We start from the raw sequence: 26840 nt of genomic DNA, 5'->3' as shown, positions 1-26840 counted from the left end.
GTGAGTGTTAGAGAGGAGTCAAAGAAGCGCCGCCATGCACAACGGCAAATGAGGTCGCCAATGGAGGCAGCTGCTGGCGGCAAACAAGAAGAAGAAGCAGCAACTTGAGAAAAAGGAACCAACAGTCGAGTGTGCTCGGTTGTGGGATACTTGCAAAGAAATACTAGAAGTAAAGAATACTAAAAGTGTGACAAAAAATAGTATTAAGAAAGTAAATGCTTTTCTAAATATCTTTCAAGTTTTATATTTGATAGTAATGAAATTTTCAGAAACCATTTAAAATGCATTTATTATTTTATGTATAACTATTTTAGTTAATAGCTCAAAGAAATAAATAAATAAATTAAATTATTTAATTATTTCTTCTAAGACATCAGATAATAATCTGAAACAAATGAAGTTTTCAGAATTCACTTGGAACGCATTTAATATTATAAGCATCAAAATTGTGGTTTACATCTTTAAACTAAATTAAAGTGTGACCAAATTCTTAATCAAGCGTGCCTAATAATACCCTTCCCAATACTTTTTTTTGTAGGGTATTGCAAGTTGAAAATGAAAATAATGCAGCGACGATGGAGCGCAGAGCAAAAGCGCGGGCAGAGAGCGAGAGTGTTGTGTGGGCGCCAAAGCGAGTGAGAGAGAGGGAGACAGACAGCAAAAGAGAGTGAGTGAGAGAAAAACAGAGCGATGAGTGAGAGCGTTCACAATCCAAAGCGTAGGCAGCAAACGCGACGCCTTGTGGGCGGCTTTCGGTTAAGCTACGCTTCTTTCCTTGCCTTGCCTTCCTCCTCCTCTTTGCTCCTCTTCTCCGTTTGCCTTCTTCGTGTTTTTATCGCTTGGCTTTTTATTTTGTTTTGTCTACAAAAAAGTTGCACACTCTGCTGCTTCTTCTTCTTTTACTTCTACTTCTCTCGGTTTGGGGATGTGGGAATTTTGCGCATGTACATCAAATACATAATAAATGAAGTATGTATGTATGTATGTGTGTGTATCACACTCACACTCACACACATGCAAAAGTGACAGACGCACGGTAAATTACCATCGATTTTCTGTTCTGTTGCCATGTAAAAACCATTTAAATTGTTCGAGTGCTGAAGAGACGAAAGGGGGGAAGGGGAGAGAGGGAGGTAGGAAGGTGACGTTTGGGGAAATTGTTAGCACGTTGCCGGTTCACATGGTGTTTATGTTTATGGCCTTAGCTGCATGCAGATATCTAAAAAAAGTATCTCAAAGATACACACACACACATACATCTATTTACCGTTAGTTAGCCAAGCTTAAGCCTGGCTAAGTAGCTCTGGCAACTTTTCTTCTGCATCCTTGTTTCTTTTGCCATATTCATCAGATACATTTTCCTTTGACTTTTCTACAAAGTTTTTATATGCGGGCTGAAGTCTGTTTTTCTCTTTCTCCTTCTCCCTTCCTCTCTCTCTCTTTCTCTCTGTTCAATTAGTGTATAATTTGTTGTTTTAGTTTTTGCGTTTGTGGTTTGAAAGTCGAATGAAATATGAGCCAGCCTAAAGGTTAATATGTTACAGATAATTTTCTTCTTCTGGGTCAGGGTAGGTCAAAAGTGAACAAATGTGGAGCGCAATGCGAGTCATTTATCAAGTGAGTGCGGGTCGAAAAGAAATCTGAGAAATGGTTAAAAAAAACAACCGATTGTAAGTGAAAAATGAAAAAATTTTCTGAATATATTTAAGCCAAGTAAATTTCCTGAGCATTTAATGTACTAAATTCTTCATTCTTAGTGTTATTTGAACAACTTTTAGGTATATAAATAAAATACCATTATATCTTAACTAGTATTAAATATTATGCAATCTCACATTAATTTCTTTCTATACTTTTCTATTAAATTCCAATATTATGCAATCTCATGTATTTCCTAATATTCTTTTGAATTGAATTTCAATATATTTCTCACATTAAATAGCTCAGCTTATATTTTTCTAAATTGCCTGAAAAGGTTTACCAGTCAAATTTAATAAAGCGTGACAGCAGATGCGATAATAAGGTTAGAAGCTCTCTCTCTCTCTCTCTTTCACACAAAGTAACAGCCTGCTATCGAGTTTGTCATCCGAGAAAGGAGCAAGAAAATTCCTTGCCATTTTATCAGCAATTTTGATAAATACGAAATATATATAATCCTTCGGTTCATTTTTTATATGCTTTTCAATGAAGCGTTCTGCTGACTGAGCGCCAAAGAAAATTGGCCAACACCCAAGAAAAGGAAGTGAAGTTGAGTGGGTTCGACTTTAAAATACCCTGTGGAGAAGTCTTAAAGGGTTTTAGATGCCGAAATAAGGTTTGATTTCAGGTAGTTAAACTTAACAAATGCTTGCCAACTAATATTCCCCTTTCCGAGCTTCAATTTGATAAGTTTCATTAGGGTTTTTCTCCTTTTTTCGCTTTTTGGTAGTTTTGGGTTGCCCCAAACAACAACAACAACACATAAAAGATCCCGTTCACGTCTCGTTGACTGACAGCGACGCCAGATTGTCTTGGCTCTGCTTTCAAGCACATGTCTACATTTCTATTTTAGAGCTTTAGCTTCCTTTTCTTTTCAACTTGTTTCTCTTCCCTTTTGGCAGCTGTTGCCAGAGAAAAAGTAATTTTCAGCAAAAGAAAAACTGGAACGCAGCATTTGCAAAAAGTTTCAAATTGTGGCAGGTGTGATATATCAGATCTCATAACATAGCAGAGAGCTTCGTGAGAAAGAAATGAAGAAAATGTCGATCGATTTATATGTCAAGCCTTAAAGCTGCCAACGGAAAATGAGAGAGAGAGAGGGAGGAGAGCGGGGAGAGAACAAGCACCCAACTTGACCCCCATTGGAACGAGTGGAAATGGAATGAGAGACGTCATTGGTTGAGCAACTGTGCCTGATTCGATTTTAAACGAAGCCCATTAAATGACGAATCAACATGAAAAATACACAAAGCACAAGCAGAAAAGAGAGAAAAAACACAAAAATTGGAGAAGGGGGGGTTGGGGTGAATAAGAAAATGTGCTGAGCTTGCCAAAGCACAATTTGTAAGCAAAGTGAATGGCATTGATTGAAGCTGATTGAATGAATGAGTGACTGGCAATATAACTGAACTGAACCGAACTGAACTGAAATAGCTGCAAGAATGGAATTGCAAGCATAAATCTAATGAAATTGAAAGAACTTGACTTCAATTCACAGTTCACAGTGCTGATATAACAGTTCTTTAATTTACCATAGCGTGTTGAATTTGTTGATTTATGGCTATAAATAAGAACAATGACATATTTATTTTGCGGAAAAAATGCTATTTTATTTATGAAATAACACAATTATCTAGTTTGTAAATAATAGAAGTGTTAAATTAAAGTAAATTACATTTGAAATAAATGCATATTCAAATTTGGTACTACAGAATTGTTTAGTTTCTAAATAACCACTGGGTTGTGTGAAAATTGGCAACATAGCTTGAAGGGAATTTTAAATGTAGGAAATTAAGAGTATTCTTCATAACAAAAATGCTATATTAAATTGAACACACCGTAATTGATCGATTATTAAATAAAAAAACCTTCTATTGAGTCAACATTCTCAATAGCAACTCGAAAAGAGTAAAAAATCACTACAGTTCTGTGTGAAAATTGTTAACGTAGCTTGAAGGGAGTTTTAAAAGTATAAAATTAGAGTATACTTCAATATAAAAATGCTTTTTAAAATTAAACACATCGTAATTGACCGATTACTAAATAATAAACCTTCTTTTGATTCAACATTTGCAATTGCTACTCGAAAAGAGTACAAAATCACCACAGTTCTGTGTGAAAATTGGCAACGTCGCATTCTTAGACAGGCGCTTCCTTCAACCATGGGCTGATAAAGAAAACAGAAGACACACAACAAAGGCCATAGACAAAACTGTAGCTGCAGCTGTATGCGTGTGCGTTTGTTTGTTCCTCTGCTAAAAAAAAAAAGAGTTATATATGTGTGGACACACATCTTTTATGTGTGTGTGTGTTTGTTGTATTCATGCCACAGCAAAGATACACACAACAAACGAGTGTGTGTGTGTGGCGTGTTCTATGAGTTCTTTGTTATGGACCTCTCGTTGTGTCTTGTGCCCCAATGCCCACAATGTTGCAGCAACTTTACGTAAACCTCATTTGCCGTCTAGTCGCTGTTGCTATCTCTCTGTATAGCTAGCTTTTTTCCCCCTATCTCTATCTCTTTTTCTCTGCACGCAGTTTGTACTTTTTTGTTGCTTTCTTTCTTTAGTTTACCGACAACACAAAATTACTTTTTGTGGCTTTGCCGATGCTCTTTCCACGTCTCTTTCCCTTCCCTTCCTCTCGCTCTTTATCAGTCTCTCTCTCTCTCTCGCTCTGCACATGTCTTCAGTCCATTGGCGTTTATCTTTGTTTGTGTTGAACGTCGTTTAGCTTTTGCTTATTGCTTTTATTTATTTATTACTTCTCTCTATAAAATAACACTAACTGTTGGACGCGCTTCCTCTTCTTGTCACGAGTTCATTCAACTGTCAAAATACTCAACACACACACACACACACGAATACACATAAAAAAGTATCTCACGCTGCGCATAGAAATTGAAATAAAATTAAAAGTATCTATGTCTTTGTGTGTGTATTTTTTATTAGCTTTGCCTTTGCCTTGCTTTGATTTTTTTTCGTTTTTTTGATTTCATCTCGTGTTCCCCGAAGTTTTTGCCCTTTTGCTTTTGTCTCTATTTTCGTCATCGTTTGCAGCTGCGTTTTTCAGCTTTTCGAAAACCGAAAAAAAAAGTAAAATGCTGTTCTTCCATTCATCGCGTCTAAATTTAACTTTAAATTCTAAACAGACAACACGATTTTGCAGGCAACAGATTTGTTCATCTTCTCGATATCCGCATCTGCTGCACCTCACACTTCACCGCCCCCCCCCCCCCCCTCGCGTCAAGCTTTTGTGTGTAACGAATGCATTTCTGTAAAAGTTTTTCGTTGTTGATTTTTCTATTTTTGTATGTGTGAATTCACGCCAGACCTCCAAAATGCACTCAACATGCAGAGCGCAACTATTTTTGTATCTTACAGATACAATATACTCCAATATACTAAGCAAATAGATACTGCATTTTTCGTTTCTTCTGCGCGCATATGGCGCACTTTATTTTTGGGGCGTGTCAACATTGAGAATTGAGATATGCATATTTCTTCTACAATTTCGTGTCTAATGAAATGCGCTGTATTTTTGAGATTTTGAGAGGTGAACGAATTCTTTCGAGACTTTCAAAGTTAAGGCTACGTGTGGCAAGAAAAAGTGTAGCTAGGGAACTAGAATATCTATTTCTAGTGTGACAATATGTCAATAAATATATGATAAATAGTAGTATTAGTATTTAGAATTTTCTTTATGTAATCTTAATAACTTTTACCAAAAATCGACAATCCTTAAATCGTTAAATTTGTATTTCATTTTAGTCTCTTCCAAAAATCAACAATATCTATCCATCAGTATATAGATTTCTTTTTCCATATATAACTAGGTTTATTAAATTTTAGTCTCTTAATGTAAATATAACATTGGAAAGAGAATAATAATAAAACAAAGAAATATTTATATACATTAGATTGGAATAACTTCCTAACAATTTATCTTTATTTCACTTTCAGCATTAACTGCATATATTATTAATGTTTTTTTAAATTTTAATAGTTTTTAACTATGGATTAGTTCAGAAAAACTTTTTCCCCATAATCAAAACTTTTTCTGACAATAACTAAGACTTTTAAATTGAAAAATAAAGAAGTAGCTTTACTTTTAATAATACTAAATAAAGAATTAAATGTTTTCCAACTGTCAATGCCATTTTAAAAAAGTGTAAAGTACAATCTCAAATATATCTAGCCTATGTTTTAATCTATTTTAGCCTTGTCAGTTGTCATGAACATAAAAGTATAAAGCCAACTTGTAATCCAATGTTGTAAATCTGTTTGACACTTGACAGGTTTTAGAACAAACTGTGAATTGAATGTGGCTCGCTGTGGAAATGGCCAAACTTTGATTAACTAAAATCCAGTTAAATAAATTCAATTATAACGCTTTAAAAACAACAACAGCAACAACAGTGAAATGAATTGTGCAAAAGTTTGCAAACGAAAGAGAAGAAGCAGCTGTAACAGCAATGACAACGGTATTTTACATATAGATATATGTACGTGTGTGTGTGTGTGAAGTCTGAAGTTTACTTGTGATTGTTGTTGTTGCTGATGAGTCGCAGCAAATGCAGCGAAGCGAACAGCGACCGCAGCAGCACAAAAACAAAGCAACTAAACAGACAACAAACAACACACACACACACATAGCGACTGCCGCAAGCAGAAACACAAACACACCCACAAACCCACACACACACACACATACATGCACATTCACAGATAAGTAAACATAAAGGAGACAGAATGGAGGCAGCGAGCAAGCAGCGACGTCGCTGCCGACGCCAACTGAGGCCGTTGTCTGTTTTTCGTGTGTATCCAACGCTGCATCTCAGCAACAACAGCAACAAAACAGAGCAACTTATTTTTGTTTAGCTGCTGCCACGTTTTTCTGCTCTCTCTCTTTTGTTGTTTTTCGTTTTTAGTTTTTTTTTTTTGCTGTTTCTGTTGCTGCTGCGTCTTTGGAGTTTGTGCTTTGTGCGCTTTTTATGGATTTCTCTTTCGGCTTGGAATTTTGCAGCCGCAGCAACAAAGCAAAAGCAAAGCAAAGCGTCGAAACGGAAAGAGAAATGAATTGAATTCGAGGCTTTCAGAAAGAGAGAGAGAGAGAAAAAGACGCAAGGTGAAGAAAACATAGAAACAACAAAAGCAGCAGCAGAAAATTTGCAAGCGCTTTTTTTAATTGACAGGCGAATGCAGACGGCGGTCAAGCCGCCTAAATCCCAATTGCCACGCATGTGTGTGTGTGAGTTGTAAGCGAGTCGAACTAGTTGCCTTAATTGGCTGTCTGTCTAAGCATTCTTTTTTTTTTTAGTTTGCCTTTTAATTGGAACTTTAGCGATCAAAACATGTTGCCAAGCATGTTTACCTTTACAGCAACAATGTTGTTGCAACATTGTTGAGCAATCAATTGAAACATATGGTCACATTGCAAGAATGTTGAGCAATTAGTTGCCCCCTCCCTCTCACACACACACTACACCATATGATCATCAAGGTCTCTTTTGCCAACCCGCTTCCGCCCATTATTATTATGCTGCTCTTTCTAACCACAAAATAAATATGAAGCAGGCTCATTTCCGTCGTTCAATGTTATCGACAGCTCGCACACACAATCATTTTTTTTTTCAAATATACGTAATGCATAGGCGAATGCAAGAAAATAAACCGCTTGTGCTAAAGAAACACACAATAACAATCAAAAGAGAGCGCGTAACCGCGTACAGGGTGTTTGCTGGTCGAAAACATAATACAGGGTGCTACTCACATTTCACGCCGCCCTCGCTCGTTCTTCTTGCTCGCTCGCTCGCAATCTACAATTTTTTGCTGCTTCTGTTTCGCTTGATGAAAGTCTTTTTAGTGCTTATTCCATTCGTTGTTGTGGTTGTTGTTGTCGTGTGACATTTTCGGCGCCTTTTTGTTGGTGTTGTTGTGGTTGCGAAGAGGAAGACATGCAAAATACGATTCGACGAAACCTCAAGATTGTTTTTGTTGCTTTGCTCATACACCTTGCACTATTATTATTACTTTTTATGCTTTGCTTTTGCTTCGTTGTTGTTATGCGATTAAAATTTTAGCATGCGCTGCAAAAAATACACGAATAATATTAAAAACTTTGCTCTTTGCTCATTTATATTTCTTTTTACACTTTTCAGCTGCTGAGGCGGTTGCTGCTGCTTTTTTCGTATTCTTATTCTTCGCACGCACACAATCACAATATGCACACGCACACGCTCACACGTACACGGGACGACGACGACAATCGGCGGTAATCGCTTGTGCTCTGCTTCTTCTTCTTGCTTGCACTTATTGAACAAACAGACGACGCAGCCTCTTATTGCGCTTCTTCTTGCTTGATCGAACTACTTTTCATCTTCTTTTGTATTATTATTTGATGTTGTAATTTGTGTATTTCAATCTGAATTTGCTGTAAACTTTATTTTCAACTTGAAGCACTCGCGGCGCACATAGAAAAGCACAGACTCACACATATATACAGATAAACAAACACAACACAAACACACACACGCGGGCACTCGCACACAGACGAGAGCGTGCCGACTCCGAATATTTTACTTTTCTTTAAGCCATTTTCGTCGTCACATTTACAGCAAGAGGAGAAGCACACAAGCAATTTAGATGGTTTGGCTTCTCTTTCACACCGCCCCGCATCAATGATGGGCACTGATTTGCTGACTCGCTCTATCGCGTGCGCTGCATATACAAACACTCACGTAATTGGGAACTTTATGTATTATGCTTATTAAAGCATTTGTTGCCTGCCATTCGCCTGCTCGTATTGCAATTTGTGTGTCAAACTCACTGCTGCACTTGTGTAATAACGAATGCAATTTATTGCATATATACTTTAGAACGAAAAATACATATGTGTATTGTATAATTAAGTATTTCTCTTCTACAAGCCAAGTTAAATACACACACGCGCAGCGGCAGCACACGTCCGTACCGTTCAAGCGAGAGCGAGAAACAAAACATAAAAGAAAATGTGAAAAAGAGAGACCGTTTGCAGTGTGCCCACTCGTGAAAATGGTCAAATCAGCTGAAAATGCACAATCGGAATACTAATTTGTTGCCGCTCATAAAAACTTCCCACTAGAAATGTAGATTACAAGCAAGACGTACTTGTGCGAAATAAAATTAATTAATGTCTTCAAATATTTGCTAAAATCTTAACTTCGTTGGAGAATAACCCAAAATAAAGATCAAGTAATTCATCATATCAATCAGCTTTTACAATGAAGTAGTAATGTTTTCCAACACCAACTATTTGTCGAGGTTTGGTATCGATAATAAATCGATTACCACAACATTATCAATATCGATGTAGCTACGTTGAGCAGTGTGACCTTTCGCTACATAGATAATACAATAGATTGATACGCTGCTTGTGCGGTGTTGTAGAATAATACATAATTATTTCATTAAACATGGTCAGCTTGTTGAGAAAAATAAAAAGAATATATTTTTAGAGAAATATATACTTAAAATATTATTTAAAAACTTGCGCCTATTTTAATGCACTTTTTAAGAAATTGTTCCATATCTAATAAAGTGTTGCCATAGTAGAAAGTGCGGTTTGGTATATTTCGGTATATTTAGCGATGTAAAAAAGTCCATTTCGAAATGCAGCTTGCAGGCACTCTACCGGTCACTAAGTAATTCAGTGTGTGTTGATTTTTGACGGCGAGAGTAGTGTGCGCGTTCCGAAGTGTAAAAGCAAAAATAAATAAATAATAGGCACTCACCGAAAAGTGCAACCACTGTCAATAATATATAGAGATTAAATGAACAACGCGCTGCGCAGCCAAAAGCATCGAATTTTATCGTAATTCTTCCAACAACTGCTAAAGCGTGCGGCAGATTTTGTGATGCGCACTGAGCACAAAATTTGAGCGCAAAGAAAACGAACGGTCAAACAAAAAAAGAAGGAAAAGGTGCGAATGAAAATCCAAATACACAAGTGAAAATTTTGAATCAGTTGTTTTAATATATAATCTCAAGTGTATGCCAATATATAACAACGTAACGTAATGTATTTGCGCAAACAAATGAATATTATTATTATAGCTGTTCTCTTCTAACGTTTGCTCAGTTAGTTATTAGTGTATCTCTCTCTTGTCAGTGTTGGTGTCTGTGTGTGTGTGCGTGCCTATTCGTGTGCCAAACAAAAAAAAGGGCGTCACAGTTGAAATTTTATGCAGCAACACTAAAACAAGAAAAAAGCCAAACCACAACGGACCAAAAGGTGAGTGCGTGCCGAATATTGTTTATAGTTGAATTATGCTGCGTTTTCGATTCATTCCAACATAAATCAACCACACCTACACACGTACAATAAGCTGCGTGCGTGTGTGCTTGTGTGTGTATTAGTTTAGTTTGAATATCCGCTGCACTTTTTATTGTTATATGCTTTTGCTCTCGCTCCACACACAAATATTTTGTTCGAGTCATTCGAGCAATGGGGCTACAATTACAGTTAATAACAACTTCAATTTAATTCATCACAATAGAGAGGAGAAATGCAACAGTCCGTCGGCATCTCAGATTGGACAATCGCCAATCTCTTCTCTCCGTCTCCTTCTCCACTCGCAAGTGTGGCCATAATCAATTCAATTAGCTGCACTTGCTTCTTCTTGAACGAGTGAGTGTGAGAAGCTGCCTGCTATGCGCGTCTTAAGTCTGTTTTCTTTTGATTAGTCTTCCGCTTGTGTTGTTGTTGTCGTTGTTGCTGTTGTTGTTCTTGGAGCCAGGCACGGTTTTATCTACAACTACAGCAGCAATAACAAGCGCAATAGTAATAACAGTAGCAATAGCACGTTATGTGTCTGCAATTGAATTAAATTCAACAAAAAAAGCAAGTGAAAAGAATTATTGTATTTGTTGTTGTTGATGTTGCTGCTGCTGTCGCTAGTTGCTGCTGCTATTTCTGGTCAATGCCTGAGCATCGCAATTTTCGTACATTTTTTTTTTATATTTAATTTATACATATGTGTATGTGTGTGTGCCCTCTTCGACTAATCCGAGCATTTGCTGTGCTCTTCAGTCTCTGACAACTGATGAAATTATTTATGATGCTACCTCGACCCTCGCTCTTCTCACTCTCTCCCTTATCTCTCTCTTCTACCTACCTACCCTATAAGATTATTCTTATATGTTATTGTTGCTGCTGGCGGCCATTAACATTTGAATATGTGTCTGCGTGCCATGTTAGTATATTTATATTTCGTATATACCGCACACGATATTTCATTGAACACCAAGACGGCGGCGGCGACAGTGAAAATGAAAATATGTTTTATATGTTATATATGCGCTTCGCTGACATTTATTTTCGATTATTTAATGCTTGAGAAATGGCAATCGAAGTCGCGTCGTTGCTAGGCGCCCAGCTGTTCCCAATAGTAAAGGTCATAATAAAAGTGCGAATTACGTAGATAAAGCCATACATAGTAAATACACACACATTATACGCCAATAATACATAGAGTAGACTATCAACATCGTTATAAATAAGTATCGATAATGGTGAGCGTCTTGAGAAAGTGACGTCACATGCTTTTCAATGGGGAAAATTTGGTTGGCTATAGTCGAATATGGTGGAAGATATTCTGTTGAAAGGAAATTTTTAAGATCAACCAACAAGAAACTCGGCAAATTATTTTAAAAAAGTATTTTAATGTGCTACAACAAAAAGTGTTGGTTTAATACTATATAATAAATACTATAATACCACAAACTATATTATATAGTTATTATTATTATTATTATTATTATTATTAAATAATAAAATATTTAGTATAAATTTAGTATTTCAGTATTTCAAAGGAACCCTTATTTACTTTTGTTTTTTTAAAGTAATTTCTGCTACACATTTTATATAAAATTATACCGGCTTATAATATCCAAAAAAGTATATATATATAATATACTGAAATTTATCATGGTACTGTTTTTATATAATATTCCAATTATAAATTGTTGTATTTTTAGACAACCACAATGTTTTTTTATAGTCTAGAGTTACTCGATAAAAAGTTTCAAGATTAGAGTTCAGTTTGTTTACTATAAAAGGGATCAAGACCCAAGGTAAATTCCTCTTTTCGAAATAGTTTTCTAAAAATTTCCTCTAGTAACTTTAGTACATTAACCTATTAGCCTTCGCTTAATCACTTTATTGCCTCATTTGCGTTTCATTTCCCAAATTATTATTTTACTTATCGGTTAAACCTGAAAATAGTCACGAAGGGAAAGAGCGAGAACGCGAGAGCAGCAATTAATTGAACGCCATCCACACGATTAGCACCTTATCCAACGGTGGCTTTAGTTTATGACAGGTAAAAACCTTACGTCGAGAATCCCCCTTCAAAATCTTATCAACAAGGTGACCAAGCACTTATCTGGGGGCAATAAATGAGGCGGCATTCCAGTTAACAAAGATGTGAGCCATAAAAAATGAGCAAATATTCTTAAAATATCCATTGAAAAAGTGAAGAGATTGATTAAAGAATTTTAATCGATATTTTGGTAGTGTTAGTGAAGATAATTTGGAGTGACAAGTAAGTTTTAAATTTGCATATGCATTGATATAAACAATTAGGGAAGAAGTGGAGAAAGAAAGTAGAGAAGCATTAATTTAAGAAATATATCCAATATTTGATGTATTCATAGATAAATTTGATGATAATATTTAATTTTAAAAGTATAATTTCATGAAGATGGTATTAGAAGAATCGATACTCCTGGAAAATACCATATTTTTCTAGTATTTTGATAGTTTTAGAGTATAGTAGTATTTTTATTAGTATTTAATTTATACAGAACGTGATATATCACTTTTAAATTGTAATTTTATTAAAATCAGAAGAGAATCGATAGTCTAAGAAATATATCCAATATTTTCAAATTGATAATATTTATTTTTTAAACTATAATTTAATAAAGATGGTATTAAAAGAATCGATACTTCAGCAAAATACCAAATTGTTCTAGTACTTGAATAGTATTATAGTATAGTAGTATGTTTATTAGTATTTAATATATACAGAGAGTGATATATGACTTTTAAATTGTAATTTTATTAAAATCAAAAGAGAATCGATACTCTGAGAAACACTTAATTAAGTTAGCGTAGAATTTTTCCAATATTTCAAAAGTATTCAAAGAGTTAATTGAAAGCGACATCTCAATTTTCAAATTTCATTAATACAATCAACCAGAGAATCGATACCCTAAGAAAAATGTAATTAAGCCCAGCTCAAGAGACTTTCGTATTTTAATTGTAATTAATTTCGTTAGCCGAAACACGCTTAATTGTTAACAAGAGGCCCAATAATAATAAAAAGAGTAGAAAATGCGCTCATTAAACTGAAAAACCAAAACATAAAATTTCATCTGGGTGTGGTGTTCTCTGTCTCTTTCCCTCTCTCTCTCGTTCTGTCTCTGTTGCTAGGTCGCCTTTTCAGTTTGTTGTAAGTTTTTGTTGTTGTTCTTGAGTGTTGGGGCAAGCACGTGTTTGCTGTTGTTGTTGCTGTTGCTGTGTGTTTGGGCACACGCCCAACAACTAAAAATCAAACGCAAATAAACAAATGAAAAATGGCAAAGCAGACACACAAAATTCTGCAACAAAACGACAACAAACAAAATTCGAGAGAACAAAAACACGAACGCAAAAAAAAGCAGCAAACGCAAATTAAATTAAACTAATTATATATGTAAATATTTGCGTGATATTTGGTGCTTTGTTTGCGCTTTATGCTCCAATTATATTGCATAATGCACGATACTCTTTCGACCGATATACAAAGATATATATATATACTATAACTGAGGGCGTAACCAATAAATAATTCGCTAAGCTTAATTAAATGTCGCATTTGGAGTGTGTGTGCACGATCAAATTGATTGACGGGGATTATTAACGCTGGATGCTTCGACTTTGACTTCGAATTCGACAGATTTTGTTTGCTTTGAAACCATCCACATACGGGTTTCATTCAACCTTGTGAAAGTGAATGCCAAACAACGTATGATTTTTTTCGAGTAGTTTGACCCGCAATAATAATAATAATAGAGTTAGCTCTCTTATATACACTTTATATATGGGTCTGAAGCCCCTATTTTCGGGGAAAACTTGATGAGCAAAGTCAGAAGAATGACATCAACATATTCTCAAACATTTCGTTTTGGTGAGCTACAATTAATAATTCAAATGAAATAGTTACGAAAATGTACAAAATTAACACGTTCAAGTAACAAAATTTCTCTGGCATGCAGCAATAAATAAATGTCATTATAACAATTTGAATAATGATTGGAAAAAGTTGAATAATTGTTTGTTGGAAATGACTTGTGAAACGTATTGAAAATTAATTATGATTGCAATAGTTTATCATCATCAGTCAGCATGACAATACGTTAATAAATAAACAATAAACAATTTCAGCTAATTACAGCTATCGATGGTGTTTAAATGTGAAACCAAACATAATGATATGAAATGAAAAGTGCAGGAAATGATTATTAAAGTCGATTGACTCGACAGTTTTTCAATGAATAATGCAAAAATTACTTAAGCAATTGAATAATCCGCATTGAAAGCGGCTTATGGGATTGTTTTTTCTTTTGAGAAATGACTCAATAAGTATTCCATTTCAAGTAGTAAAATTTGTAAATGTTTGAGTGCACAGTGTGTGATCCCATCTTAATTGCTTGTGGAACGTTTTGTCTACAATGTTTTTCTGTTCTGACTCACCCAAGCATAGAGAGAGAGAGAGAGAATTCACACACAGCAACAGCTCGAGGGGAAACAATAGAAAATTCTGTGGCATCAACATGTGGAATGACCAAAACCTGACACTGACCTTATAAAGTAGAAACAACAAGTGTTGGACCCACTCAACTTTAACAACTTCCGTTGCTCATTTATGCACTCAAATAAATTACATAAATTTATAACAAAAAAATTTGTAAAAGTGTTTGTAATACACACAAAACACACTAAACTACAACTACACTCAACATTTCACTTTCACCTTTTTTTCTCATTGTGTGTTTTTGTGTTTGTGTTTTTGCAATACCCAAAGGGGTCAGTTCTGCGGCGATCTGACGCAACTTATGTTGATTGAAAGGGGGAACAGCGACGCTCACAGCTCACAGCTTGTCAATCAATAATTTAAGTTTTAATCAACACACACAAATTCATAAATCACAAGTGTGAGCGACGCGCAAATGCTCTTTAAAGGGCACATGAATATTTAGTAGAAGTAAGGTTTAAGAAAGCTAAATTTTATAATAACAATTTACAGATTGTATTCTACAGATAATAATAATGTCGTTTAATAAATAATAATAAATAAGTAACTAAAGTTAATGAAGCAGTTTTAGTCACCATAAAATTTACTTATTATCAATTAGATAGATTGTAAATAAACTGAATATATGTACATATATATATGTATACAAAAAAAAAGTTTTGGTCAATTGCTAAATATTTCGACTCTAAAACACTTCAATTTTTTAAAAATTGATTTGCTTCATATTCATTATAGTCTCTTATTCAATTAAGAACCTTTTAAATACTCTTTTTACAGGATGTATAACATGCAAATTATAGCTGGTTAATTTATAATAATAATTAAGTAATTAATACATAATATTTTTAGTAAGCCTCAAAAGTTCCATCTGGTATTTTAAATACCCTCAAATGCCTTTGAAATGTATTGAATTGATTTGCTAGAAATGCAATTCATTCTCTTACTCAATAGAGAATTTTGTAATAGTTCACAGGGTTACAGGGTATAAACTTTGAAACCTGCTGTCATCTTAAGTCTCTTGAAAATTCTTTCAATTTTGCTAGTTCTTGAATTGTATTTAATTTCATTAATTTTAAAGTAAAGTTTGATTAAATTTTGCTAGTTATAGAAACTATTCCTTCATTGGGAACTTTGTAAGCAGTCTCACCCGTTTACAGGGTATAGCACATTAAGAACATATGCTTCACCCTATAAAAATAATAATAAATGAAACAATTTAACTAAACTTTTTTTTAGTAAACTTCAAAAGCTCCTACAATGTTCAATTTCCTAAAACAGCATTAAATTTTCTTAAATATTGCTAGTTATAGAATCTTCTTATTCATTCCATTTAGAACTTTGTAAGCAGTCTCACTTTTGTTTACAGGGTATAACACATTAAAAACATATAAACTTTATTACATACTGAAATCTTCCATTTCTTAAAACACCTTTAAATTTCCATCAATTTTGCTAGTTATGAAATATTTTCTTTCTGTTAATTCAGAACGTTTGTAAGCAGTCTCACTTTTTTACAGGGTATAACAGATTAAAAACATATTCAGTGCCCCGCTAATAATAATAAATGAAACAATTTAACGAAACTTTTTTAGTAAACTTTAAAAGCATATACAATCTTCCTAATTTCCTAAAGCAGCTTTAAATTTTCTTCAATTTTCATAGTTGTAGAATCTTTTTGACTTCATTTAGAACTTTGTAAGCAGTCTCACTTTTGCTTACAGGGTATAACACATTAAGAACATATGCTGTAAAAATAATAAGTAAAAACATTTAACGAAACTTTTTTTTAGAAAACTTCAAAGTCTTCTGCAATTTTCCATTTCTTAAAACCGCTTTAAATTTCCTTCAATTTTGATAGTTGTAGAATCTTTTTGCCTTCATTCAGAACAGAAGCAGTCTCACTTTTGTTTACAGGGTATCACACATTAAGAACATATGCTGCACCCACCCAGATTTCATGCAAATTAAGCAGATTTTCTTATTTATAAATGTAAATTTTTGGAGCAGTGACAGAAAGCACTTAGACGATTATGGAACACATCTCCAGAATGACAACTGGAAAGGGTAATAAATGGCTTTTGACATGACAAACTACAAAACACAGCAGTAACAACAGCAACAACAGCAACACAAACAAAAACACAGCAGGCCCCAAACTCGCATGATTCATCAGCAATCGCAACAGCATCGTTTGTTTTTGTTGGGATTTGGGGTCCAATGTTCGCAAAACGCGAAAAGCGGTTTCTGTTTCAGGTTGTCCCCTCTCTCTCTCTGTCTCTCTCGCACTCTGTAGACTTGATGGCAATTGAGGTTCCAGATTGCTTTGATTTTTCTTTGTTTACATTTTAGTTTTGAGTCTAGAAATGAGCAAATTGAGCGTCATAAATGAGTGCTATGAATGTGAGTGTGCAAAAACGAGTATGCAGAGTTTCTGCTGCTACTTTTTTCAATTTTGTTTTCTTTTTTTCCCAGTTTGTTTTTGTTTATTATTTTCCGGTTTCTCAGTTTCATTTGTATTCGTATTTCATGCACGGCAGCACGACGTTAGCAATAAAGTTGCTGAAATTGTCGTTTTTATACCCTGTACTCGTAAAATGGGTGTAATAAACAAGGGAAGGAAGTGCTTTAACTTCTAGGAAGTTCGAACTGTAAACAACTAGTTGACGATAGTTTTGGAGACAACTATCGATTGTACATTTTGAGATAGGAAATGCTTAATAAATACAAATATTTACATTCATTGAAAAGTTTTATTTATGTGACTCAACTGACTGTATTTTATATGTAAAGTTATTTTGTTTACGTTTCTAGGAAGCTATAAACAAGTAGCTGACGATAATGGATAATATCGATAGTATATGAGTGAGGTAGTAAATAAAATATTAGGTTTGATTGACATGTTTTATTGTTGCAGCTCATCTGAAATGCATTTTATGAGTCAAGTTATTTTGTTTACGCTTCTAGGAAGTTAGGGTGTTAACAAGTAGTTGACGATAGTGGTAACTATCGATAGTAAACTCTTGAGGATATTCCATAGTTAATAAAATGTTAGGTTTGATTGATATGTTTTATTGTTGCAGCTCATCTGAAATGCAATTTATATAGTAAGTTATTTTGTTTATGCTTTTAAGAAGTTGGGCTGTTGCAAATAGTTAACGATAGTGGTAACTATCGATAGTAAATTCGTAGGGAAGTGCTTAGTAAATAAAATATAAGGTTTGATTGACATGTTTTATTGTTGCAGCTCATCTGAAATGCAATTTATATATTAAGTTATTTTACTTACGCTACTAGGAAGTTCAGCTGTATACAAGTAGTTGACGATAGCGGTAGCTATCGATAGTAAATTCCTGAGGGAATGCATAGTAAATAAAATATAAGGTTTGATTGAAAAATTTTATTGTTGAAACTCAACCCAACTGAGATGTAAAAGTGAGTTTGTTTAATGCTTTATTATTAAGTGAATGAAATGCTTGTACATCTATGGTATGACGATAACTATCGATAGTAAACTAGAGAGGAAATGCATAATAAATATTGAATGAAATGTTTTATTCATCAAAATTAATGAGCTCATCAACTCTGTTCGTTTTGCACACCATATCTAGGGTATCTTTATGTCGAACAGTATCGAGTTGCGGCTTTTTTACTGGTTTGTTATTGTTAAGCATTTATTTGTGTATTTGTTTAGTTTTTTATATTTGCATTTTAGTCATGCAATGGGGCCCGTGTCGTCGTTGTCGTTGGATTTTGCGGTTCCGCTGGCAAAACGATGACAACGCCGTCACTCATTGAGCATTCGGTGTAAAAATGTTAAACAGGTTGATCTTTGCACGATAAATATGCCTTTATACACTTTTCTACATTATACACGCCATATATATATGACTTTTTTTGGGGTGTATCAGCGCCAAACAAAGCTGACAATGCAACTGACGTCTTCTTTCTCCTGCATTTCATTCAATTCAATTCAACATGTGTATGTGTGATAAATTTAATTTGAATTGTGCAGAAATTACAAAAAATATAAGTACGCGAATTGCGTGACCAATTTGTTATGTATATTCAACAGATTATTATCTGGCAGCTATTTCTGTCGCTTTGAGTTTCCCAAGAAAATTTAATGAATTGGACTAAATTCTATTTTTGTGCACGTTGACAATTTTCATTAATTTATTTATTAGTGTGTCAAAAATTGTTAGGGAATTTCTTGAATAGATTTGAATTTATTTTTACTCTCGTTTATAAACAAGATTTTCCGGAAGCGTCAATAAATTAAAGTCTTAAGTGGAGGAAAATCTTGTAAATTAGAAAAAATGTCACAAATCTTCTGAAATGCAATTTGGTTTGCTTGAATATACAATATTTCATTTTGTAAATGCGGGTTTCTGTATAAATAATGTGCTGTAATCAGAACTGTAAACCGCATTCAACACTCAAATGAATCACCGGCTTAGGAAGTGAATTGTTTCTCATTTTGCAAACCTGAAATAAAAAACTTCTCCAGCTCAAAGTTCAGATACAGTTTCAAGACCTTGTTTGTAATTTATGATATGTCGTGACACATAAAATGTTTCGAAAAGTTATTGACCCGCCCAGCCAAAAAGTCAATTAAACAATCCGACACTCGATGATGCAATGCCGGGCCTCCTCTCGCTTTGTCTCTTTCTCTCCCTCTCTTTGTCTTCCTCTGTTCACTTTGTGGAAGGCGTTGTCAATGCGCGTTCATTAATAAAATTATGCATAATTTGTGCTTACAAGACATCAGTAATTTTTAATCATTTTCTTCGTATGTCCCGTTAGTTGCCAAACAACAAAAATTGTGCAATTTAATTGTGGTTTATGTGTGTGAATGCAAGTGTTTGTCTCTTTCTGTCTGTTTGTGTGTTGCAACAAATAAACAATGAAATTACTTTAGCTACACGTCTTCGCAGTTTTTTTGGGCCTGACTTTGAAATGGCACATAAATGGCGTCTCAAATTGTCATTGAGTTCGCTTTGAATCGCTTAATACTATTTGTTTACTTTCAAAGCAATTAGCTTTACGTACACGCGAATTAAAAACAAAACATTTGAAGGCCAAGTCCAGTTATTAGGTTTTCGGTTTTTAAAGAGCAAAATTGAAGAGAATTGAAGTGCAATTAAAGGAAACTTTGAAATAGAAAAGAGTAGTTACAGAAAAATAGAAAATATCAGTACAAAAGAATAAATTTTAATATTATTTCCTCTTAAATTCCTATATTTTCTGCTTACTTTGTCTTTAATCTAATCTATAGTATAAAAGGCCAATTTGTGTATTCTTTGATTTCCGTCATTTAAAAATTTATTTCTAATAAAGTTTTTGAATCATCAAAAACAAAAATTGAATGACTTAGTATCATCTATAGTTGAATTGTAAATTTATTTCCTTCCAAGTCAAAGTACATCTTGAATCATCATCGATTTTGTCTTATCAAACTCTAAACTAAACTTTTGCTTACAGCCTGCCAAATATTTTCCTAGAAAAACAATCTTAGTCAGCAAACATGCGTTAAATATTTGCATAATTCGGTAGCAATATTTTTAGCAGATAACCTGCAAACGAACGCTGTTTGAAATTTATATCTCAACAAATTTATTGGATTTCGCATAAATTTTACGACCTTTGCTGCCTTCATGAATCACAAGTATTATTTTTTACTTATATCTATTGCGTAAAGCATCTTCAGCTTACACTCTTAAAGCAGTTGCTCACCAAAAAGTTCTAAGTAGAAAAATATGTGTGTATCTTTATTGTCTTTTCTCTCGACTTTAGCATAGTTCATCAGTCAGTTTAAGTAGACTTTCAAACTGGGTGCTAAAAAGTCGCTCAAGCAGCAAACTAATTGCAGGCAGTATAATGTGAAATGGCTTTGACTTTTGAAAGCACATCTCAGTGAATCATAAATGCCTGTTTTTAGTGCCTAAAAAGCCACTCAACTAATTTGTGGGCATCGTAATAAACTAGTTGAATTTGATTGTCATCATCCAGATGCGAGTTTTTTATACCCGCTACTCACAGAGTTAAAGGGTAATTTATGTAACAGGCAAATGAAACCAATGCAACCTTCTCTGACCCTATAAAGAATTTATATATTATTCTAGATCAGCGTCAACAACCGAGAATGAATAATGAATGAGTATGAATGACTAAATCACAGACACTATAATAAATATAGCATTCATTTTTATTTGACAGCACTTGGTATTTCAATATACCAAATATACGTTTCGATATATTCCATTAATTTGTCGGTATATTAATTTGGTATATTTTAGTGCATATAAATCTCGGAGTTATAGTTTCTGAAATGAAGTTATAATTTTTATATCAATATACCAAATATACATTTTGGTATTTCAGTATTTTTTCGGTATTTTAATTTAATATACTTCTGTCCGTATGAACGTCTAAATCTTAGAGACTATAAGAAATAGAGCTATAGTTTTTGTTTGACAGATATATCAATTTACCAAATATACATTTCGGTATATTTCAGTAATGTGTCGGTATATTATTTTGGTATATTTCAGTGCATATAAATACCAGAGTTATAGTCTCTGAAATGCAGCTATAATATTTATATTAATATACCATATATACATTTTGGTATTTCAGTATATTGATTTGGTATATTTAAATAATAATAGCGCGTATGGAGAGCGGGTAGCAAACAGTCAAGCACACTCGACTGAATCTTTCTTGTTTTTTTGGTTTTGAGACCCACACGAAGTTTAGATTTTTGTTTTGACCATATCGTGTTCTGTGTAGGTGAGAGCTGGAAGCGATATTCAAATGGTCAACAACATGGTTCGATGTAGTACAGCTCTTGTAACGCTTAAGCAAACAGTGAACCTACACAAACACAGCAACATGAACACGTAGAACAGAGAGGCTGAGGGCTGCTGAGGTCAAGGCTTCACGTAATTCAACGTTGATTTATAACAGCAGATACGAACAACAACAACGACCGCAACAACAACAACAACACCCACATGGTCATAATAACTCGACTGGACAATGGTCTGAGGTATTGCTGCTGTTGGTCATAAACAAAAAGCACAAAAACGTGCCAAAGACAAAGTTTTGTGGAAAAGTGCAGCATCATTCGATGAAGAGCTGGCAGCTGGCGCTTTTTTCAAGAATGTGGCACAAACCAATTGCGCTAATAGACCAAACACATCTATGAACCGGTAACCGGTTAAAAGAGCTAGTCAGAACACACACACACACAAAACAAACTATATTGAATAACTGTCAGAAAAGGTAATTGCCATAGTTGGCTGGCTTGGCTTGGTCCGGTTTTTGGGCCACGCCACGCCACGAGGGTTGCCAAACATCCTGATTGGTATCTGGCCTATAACAATGAGGAGTTGGCAGCAGGAAGTGTCAAGTCACAGTACAGTGGGAGCTGGCTAAAGTGACAGCAGGCAATAATTTGCAGAAAAAAGTGGGAAAATCAAGCAAAATAAATCTGGAATCATGCTGAAATTATGTTTAAATTAAAGACAGCAGATAAATTCTTAAATCAAGACAAAAATTCTTAAATAATTCTAACATATATTGGCAATTCTTGAAATACAAAACAAACTTTCTTATATCAAATTGCAAATATGTTAATATTGAAACCAGAACTTATAATCTAAAAACAAGATTATATTTAAATTTTGTAAAATATATAAGAAATGATATTTAATATTATATCATTTTTTATCTGAAAACCTGAACGAAATATCTAAAATTAAGATCAAACATTCTTTAATGAAGATTGATTTGAGAAATTTCCAACAACATGATATTTTGAATCGATAAAAACTTGTTTCAAGAAGTTATAAACCACAAATATTTGTTATGTATTTGCTTACGATCATAAACACGATTTCTGAATCTCAATAAGATAATCCCAGATTGACATCTTACTTTAAAAACTTTTTTCTTAGAATGAAATCTTGTTTCTTGTTCTTGGATAGCATCTCAAGATTTTTATTCTAGTTTTAAGAACGTTATTACGATAAGATGATTGCTTTAGAAAGTTTACTTAGATTGAAGTATTGTTTAAAGAATTTCTAGTTAGGATCGCAACTTAAGATTTGTATTCTAGTTATGAATATGTCATTACGATAAGATGATTCCAGATTGACATCTTGCTTTATAAAATTTTCTTAGATTGAAATCTTGTTAGTATCACAGCTCAAGATTTGTATTCCAGTTTTGAGTACGTCATATTTCTGTCTGTGTTCATATAACCGCCCTCGATTAAGCAGACTGCGTGGTCACACAGCGTGGTATCTACTTGACTAAAGCAAAACAAAGCAGAGTTAAAGCAAAGCGTAGCTATCTCAAAGAGGGGAGAGGGAAGAAGCAACTCGGAGCTTGACAAAATGCCCCTAGAAGTTGTCGCATGCTAATCGCCCCGGGGGAATTGCTTTCGTTTGTTCGAGTGGCAGCTTACAGGAAGTGTTTTGTGTTGGTTTTGCTTTGTTTTGTTTTAAATGGCGTAGCATAAATAAATAAATATATATATGACAAATAAGGAAGGGGAGACGCTGTGGGTTAATCATAATCGAGAACCGAAACACGATATCACGTTGTGAGTGAATGAGACACGAATCGACGGAACAATTGCATATTCGTAATCAAATGAATGAAATGTGTTTCATGGCAATTGAAAGGGAATAATCGGTTCCTTTCCTCTCCTAAGCTAAAGCCACCTGTGTGTCGATTGTGTGTCAGTCAGGTGGGCGTTGGAGATAAGAAACTCACAACTTGAGGTCAGATGTGTTGTCCAGGTGCGCGATTTGACGGCGAAATGTGATAAGCTTGTGTTTGTATTTTGTTTTCAAACGGGTTGTTGGCGTCATATAATATTAATCATATACCTATAAAAATTATATTTAATTTATATCCACTACGCTCAGAGCTTACTCATGCGTGAGTCGACAGTTAAATCTTATATTACCCGACTTATCAACAAGTTTAGATATCGTCAAGTCGCTCTCTCTCTCTCACTCTCTTTCTTGTTTATTTTCTTTCACTGTGTCATTAGGCCTTTTATGATTCTTTTGGGTATTTATCTCCTACCTGTTGTGAAATTTTTCCATTTGCAAAACATTTTCTTCAATATCGAAACTAGCATCTCACATTTAAATTACATTTTTTACCTGTCATGCCTGCGGACGCAAAATGCTAACGACTTAAGCGGAAAACTGCAAACTCACTTTGATTCGGTGTTGTTTTTTTCCATGAAATTCGATGCTAACTGATCTGACAATTATTTATTCTGGCCTGGAATTCATTGGCACAAAGTTCCGTAGCTAGTTTGACTGCCATCGAAATATATTATTTACATTCAAATCGATCTCTGAAGTTGCGTTTCATTTATCCAAGTGATTCATTCGAGAAGTACGTGTCTTTTTCTTCAGATCTTCCTCAATTGCATTAGATATCGCATATCTAGAATGAATAAGTAGCTATTTATGGCAGCATTACGCGTAAATTGCTGTTATTCGAGTGCCATTAGAACGTAAAACGTAAGACGTAAACAAACGCATTGCAACAACTCAATGAAAAATAACGTATTCGCCGCGTGTAACACGCTAATTAGGTTTTCTTTATCTTCGACTGATAAGCAAGCAGGCATTGTAATTAAAAAACAATTGCACGCCCATCAAGTGAAATATTCGCAAACCGAAAAACATAAATAAAGCAAGCTGTGGTATCTTTTATAGATACAGCTATAAGGTTTCTCCCCCCATTTGATAAACATTAAGTCGAAGGTATATTCATTCGATCGTTGGCTCGTCAATTCTGACAGCTTCAAGTGCTTATCTTGACCAACAACGAATGGTTGCGCAATTTGGGTTTTGTGGCCTCCCCTCGGCGTGAATCACAGACAAACGAGACACCTGCAAGTGGTCGCCCTTTACACCGAGAACCCCCTCGAAAAGTGTTGAGGAGGAAGCAATTGAAGTGAGGTAACTAACAAATACCCTGGAAGACTTTTGATTTAAATTGAATTAAGTTGTTATATTCAGCTAAGCCAAGATAAATAAGTTTGTACTTTTTACGACAATGTGAACATTATTTGCAGTATTATATTCTCTTCAAATTTAGAAAATTTGTCAGTTTGAGTGAAGTTTGGCAACAGTGTAAACGTCATTTCAAGTATTATATTCTACTTTATAATTTGTGGAGTATTTTAAGAATATACATCTTAGATTTATTTAAAACTTAGCGGTATTCTAAGCTTTATTTGAAGTATATTGAATACTATAATATTGATTTTAAGCAAATTTCGCAATCTCTGAAAATTGCTTAGCAAAATATGCAAATTTTGGTGGTGCGTCAATTGCAAAGTAAATGAAAGTCTCAAATAATTAACACTCTTTTTTTATTTGTGGTTAATAAAACTGCGTAAACTTCCTCAACGTCTGCTTTTTATTTACTTGATAATTTTCGTGCAGTTCGCATCACGAGTTTGCCAAGAACTTAGTTCAGCATACCCTGCACCTGGGGCTTAGTTTGTAGGGTAAATTGAGAACAGAGTCGACAGGGGCAAAGCACAATATAAATTAACGTTGTTGCCGCCTCTATTTTCCTTCTTTTTTTATGCCTCTACTTATCTATCTCTCTCCTCCTCTTACACTGTCGTATGTCTTGTTGTCATTGCGTCTGTTGCTTTGACTTGGCGTTCAACACTTTGCTGCCATTTTAAACACCTGCAACAATAAACACACAACACAAAAGTCATTTACTGCTTGGTCTGAGGTAACAACCAAAACAGCGACAACCACAACAACGACAACCGACATTAACAACAATTGTGGCGTCAACTTGAACTTTTGTTGAGCAAAGTTTGCAAATTTTTTTTGCATAATAGAAGAAGACGCAAGACTTGGCAGAGAGGGAGGTAAAAGCTGCTGGCCAAGCGAATCTGAGAGTGCGTTAACTACAAGTTCATTGCTTGACTTGGCTTGGCTTAAAAGCCTGACCTAGCTAACTTGAGTTAAACACCCAAGATTCCATTTGCTGTGGTTGTTTTTAACTTTTTTACATAAGCGCTTGCATTAATGATGTATTTTTAATGAAGTCTTTCCACTTTTACCCCATGGCAAATCGAACAAAGTACATCAAAACTACAAAATAAGAAAAGTAAAAACAAAACTTCATTAACTTTTCAAGCAGCAACTGACCATAACGTATAAGAGATTTAACGCAATTTATCTACTTTCTCAATGCGCGCTGTATAAAGTTTAGAAAAAGTGAATTTCACTTCAAAAAGAACTTTCTAGTTTGGCGGTAATCTTTATGATGCCTGCTGCTTGATTATATTCTCTTAATGGTAGTCGAAACTGGGTAAATGATTTTGAATTTATTTAAAAGTATATTTAATAATAATTTAATAATAAAAATCTGATTTGCAGCACTTCTCCAAAAAGGAATGATGAAATGTTGTATTGCATTTTAATGTTCTGTATTAGACAATGAATGAATGAATTTTAACAAGGAATTTCATGTGTATAGAAATGCATATACGTGTATTAAATACTTTATAACAATATTTCATTATTTATATGCACAACTATTTAAGGAATTTAATTGCAAATTCCCTTTTTGAAGTCAAGCTAATCATTCTTGATGAGTCTATTAATTTGATGAGTGAGATTTTCTAAGAATTTTCTATATCTGTATAATGAGTTTTCATTATTATTAAGAATCATTATGAATTCAAAAGAAAAGATTTATATAAATGTAAATAATGATACATATTTCGTTATTTCTGTGCACAAATTTTAAAGGAATTTTATTGGCAAGTTCAAGCTCATAAGTATTGATGAGTTTACCAATTTAAATTATGATTTTCTAAAGAGTTTAATGAATTTAAAGGAGAAGTATATTATATTAGATACTTTATAATATTTCATTATTTTTATGCGCAATTATTTAAAGAATTTAATTGCAAATTCCCTTTATGCAATGCAAGTAATCACTCTTGATGAGTTCATCAACTTAATTTGCTGTGTAATTTACCAAAAAGTTTAATGAACTTAAAAGAGAAGAATTTTATATATATTTACAATAATATTTCATTATCTATGCGAAATTCAAGCTAATCCCGATTAATAAGTCTATTTAAGGAATCAATCATTTAAGGAATTTATTGGCAAATTCAAGCTAATCTCTCTTAATGAGTCTATCAACTTAATTTGCTGTGTGAGATTGTCTAAAGACTATAGTGAATTGTAAAGAATTAAGAGCTTGGCAGGCAGCTGAGCTTGACAGCTCA

General features: G+C 34.0%; 1 protein-coding gene across 2 annotated transcripts in view; it reads left to right on the top strand.

The window, feature by feature from the left end:
• The first annotated feature begins 9394 nt into the window (after positions 1 to 9394).
• The window catches only part of LOC132785346 (transmembrane and coiled-coil domains protein 2), a 28925-nt gene continuing 11479 nt past the window's right edge, over positions 9395 to 26840 (top strand). Inside the window, exons 1-2 of one of the 2 annotated variants that reach the window (XM_060791411.1) lie at positions 9395 to 9658; positions 9847 to 9969. The gene's annotated coding sequence lies outside the window, so the exon portion shown is untranslated. Of the gene's footprint in view, positions 9970 to 26840 lie in introns of both variants that reach the window. The other variant, XM_060791410.1, reaches the window with a different exon arrangement.

This window comes from Drosophila nasuta, chromosome 2R (assembly GCF_023558535.2).
Source record: "Drosophila nasuta strain 15112-1781.00 chromosome 2R, ASM2355853v1, whole genome shotgun sequence".
Taxonomy (NCBI): Eukaryota; Metazoa; Arthropoda; class Insecta; order Diptera; family Drosophilidae; genus Drosophila; species Drosophila nasuta.
Note: the sequence above shows the minus strand (reverse complement) of the source record. Positions and strands in the feature narration are given on the sequence as shown.